We start from the raw sequence: 3755 nt of genomic DNA, 5'->3' as shown, positions 1-3755 counted from the left end.
TTTTATTTTTATTTTAGAAAACAGTTAATTTTTGTAATGGCCCTGTTTTTCTGGCTGCACCCTACTGAGTCACTTCAGCTGACCCAGACAGGCAGGCTGACCAGGGACTGGGGACCGTGACTCTGAGATATTTCCTGCAGATGATGGGCAGGCACAGCTATAACCCGTGTTGACACTAGAATGCAACTGCGAGACTTGTTTATGTTCCCCTTAGAGCTCTTTTTTTTTTAAATTGTTATTTACTTTTCTCCATTTTTTTAACATCTTTATTGGAGTATAATTTCTTTACAATGGTGTGTTAGTTTCTGCCTTATAACAAAGTGATCAGCTATACATATACATATATCCCCATATCTCCTCCCTCTTGCGTCTCTCTCCCACCCTCCCTATCCCACCCCTCTAGGCGGTCACAAAGCACCGAGCTGATCTCCCTGTGCTATGTGGCTGCTTCCCACTAGCTATCGATTTTACGTTTGGTAGTGTATATATGTCCGTGCCACTCTCTCACTTCATCCCAGCTTACCTTTCCCCCTCCCCGTGTCCTCGAGTCCATTCTCTACGTCTGTGTCTTTATTCCTGTCCTGCCCCTAGGTTCTTCAGAACCTTTTTTTTTTTAGATTCTATATATATGTGTTAGCATACGGTATTTGTTTTTCTCTTTCTGACTTACTTCACTCTGTATGACAGACTCTAGGTCCATCAAACTCACTACAAATAACTCAATTTTGTTTCTTTTGATGGCTGAGTAATATTCCATTGTATATATGTGCCACATCTTCTTTATCTAGTCACCTGTCGATGGACACTTAGGTTGCTTCCATGTCCTGGCTATTGTAAATAGAGCTGCAATGAACATTGTGGTACATAATTTTTGAATTATGGTTTTCTCAGGGTATATGCCCAGTAGTGGGATTTCTGGGTTGTATGGTAGTTCTATTTTTAGTTTCTTAAGGAACCTCCATACTGTTCTCCATAGTGGCTGTATCAATTTACATTCTCACCCACAGTGCAAGAGGGTTCCCTTTTGTCCACACCCTCTCCAGCATTTATTGTTTGCAGATTTTTTTGATGGTTGCCATTCTGACTGGTGTGAGGTGATACCTCATTGTAGCTTTGATTTGCATTTCTCTAATGATTAGTGATGTTGAGCATCCTTTCATGTGTTTGTTGGCAATCTGTATATCTTCTTTGGGAAAATGTCTATTTAGATCTTCTGCCCATTTTTGGATTGGGTTGTTTTTTGATGTTGAGTTGCATGAGCTGCTTGTAGATTTTGGAGATTAATCCGTTGTCAGTTGCTTCATTTGCAGATATTTTCTCCCATTCTGAGGGATGTCTTTTCTTCTTGTTTATGTTCTCCTTTGCTGTGCAAAAGCTTTTAAGTTTCATTAGGACCCATTTATTTTTGTTTTTATTTCCATTTGTCTAGGAGGTGGGTCAAAAAGGATCCTGCTGTGATATATGTCATAGAGTGTTCTGCCTATGTTTTCCTCTAAGAATTTTATAGGGTCTGGCCTTACATTTAGGTCTTTAATCCATTTTGAGTTTATTTTGGGGCATGGTGTTAGGGAGTGTTCTAATTTCATTCGTTTACATGTAGCTGTCCAGTTTTCCCAGCACCACTTATTGAAGAGACTGTCTTTTTTCCACTGTATATTCTTGCCTCCTTTATCAAAAATAAGGTGACCATATATGCATGGGTTTATCTCTGGGCTTTCTATCCTGTTCCATTGATCTATATTTCTGTTTTTGTGCCAGTACCATACTGTCTTGATTACTGTAGCTTTGTAGTGTAGTCTGAAGTCAGGGAGCCTGATTCCTGTAGCTCCGTTTTTCTTTCTCAAGATTGCTTTGGCTATTCGGGGTCTTTTGTGTTTCCATACAAATTGTGAAATTTTTTGTGCTAGTTTTGTGAAACATGCCATTGGTACTTTGATAGGGATTACATTGAATCTGTAGTTTGCTTTCGGTAGTATAGTCATTTTCACAGTGTTGATTCTTCCAGTCCATGAATATGGTATACCTCTCCATCTATCTGTATCATCTTTAATTTCTTTCATCAGTGTCTTATAGTTTTTTGCATACAGGTCTTTTGTCTCCTTAGATAGGTTTATTCCTAGGTATTTTATTCTTTTTGTTGCAATGGTAAATGGGAGTGTTTCCTTAATTTCTCTTTCAGATTTTTATCATTAGTGTATAGGAATGCAAATGTTTCCTGTGCATGAATTTTGTATCCTGCTACTTTACCAAATTCATTGATTAGCTCTGGTAGTTTTCTGGTAACATCTTTAGGATTCTCTATGTATAGTATCATGTCATCTGCAAATGGTGACAGCTTTACTTCTTCTTTTCCGGTTCGAATTCCTTTTATTTCCTTTTCTTCTCTGATTGCTGTGGCTGAAACTTCCAAAACTATGTTGAATAATAGCTGTGAGAGTGGACAACCTTGACTTGTTCCTGATCTTAGAGGAAATGGTTTCAGTTTTTCACCATTGAGAATGATGTTGGCTATGGCTTTGTCAGATATAGCCTTTATTATATTGAGATAAGTTCCCTCTGTGCCTACTTTATGGAGGGTTTTTATCATAAGTGGGTGTTGAATTTTGTCAAAAACTTTTACTGCATCTGTTGAGATGATCATATGGTTTTTCTCCTTCAATTTGTTAATATGGTGTATTACATTGATTGATTTACATATATTGAAGAATCCTTGCATTCCTGGGATAAACCCCACTTGATCATGGTGTATGATCCTTTTAATGTGCTGTTGGATTCTGTTTGCTAGTATTTTGTTGAGGATCTTATATTCATAAGTGATGTTGGCCTGTAATTTTCTTTCTTGTGACATCTTTGTCTGGTTTTGGTATCCGGGTGATGGTGGCCTCGTAGAATGAGTTTGGGAGTGTTCCTCCCTCTGCTATCTATTGGAAGTGTTTGAGAAGGGTAGGTGTTAGCTCTTCTGTAAATGTTTGATAGAATTCACCTGTGAATCCATCTGGTCCTGGGCTTTTGCTTGTTGGAAGATTTTTAATCACAGTTTCAATTTCAGTGCTTGTGATTGGTCTGTTTATATTTTCTATTTCTTCCTGGTACAGTCTCAGAAGGTTGTGCTTTTGTAAGAATTTGTCCATTTCTTCCAGGTTGCCCATTTTATTGACATATAGTTGCTTGTAGTAATCTCTCATTATCCTTTGTATTTCTGCAGTGTAAGTTGTTACTTCCCCTTTTTCATTTCTAATTCTATTGATTTGAGTCTTCTCCCTTTTTTTCTTAATGAGTCTGGCTAATGGTTTATCAATTTTGTTTATCTTCTCAAAGAACCAGCTTTTAGTTTTATTGATCTTTGTTATTGTTTCCTTCATTTATTTCTGATCTGATCTTTATGATTTCTTTCCTTCTGCTAACTTTGGGGTTTTTTGTTCTTCTTTTTCTAATTGCTTTAGGTGTAGGTTTAGGTTGTTTATATGAGATGTTTCTTGAGGTACGATTGTATTGTTATAAACTTCCCTCTTAGAACTGCTTTTGCTGCATCCTTTAGGTTTTGGGTGGTCGTGTTTTCATTGTCACTTTTTTATAGTTCTTTTTTGATTTCCTCTTTGATTTCTTCAGTGATCTCTTGGTTATTTAGTAGTGTATTGTTTAGCCTCCATGTGTTTGTATTTTTTACAGATTTTTTCCGGTAATTGGTATCTAGTTTCATAGCGCTGTGGTCGGAAAAGATACTTGATATGATTTCAGTTTTCTTAAATTTACTA

This window comes from Phocoena phocoena, chromosome 8 (genome assembly GCF_963924675.1).
Source record: "Phocoena phocoena chromosome 8, mPhoPho1.1, whole genome shotgun sequence".
NCBI classification, from domain to species: Eukaryota; Metazoa; Chordata; class Mammalia; order Artiodactyla; family Phocoenidae; genus Phocoena; species Phocoena phocoena.
This window is presented reverse-complemented; position numbering follows the sequence as displayed.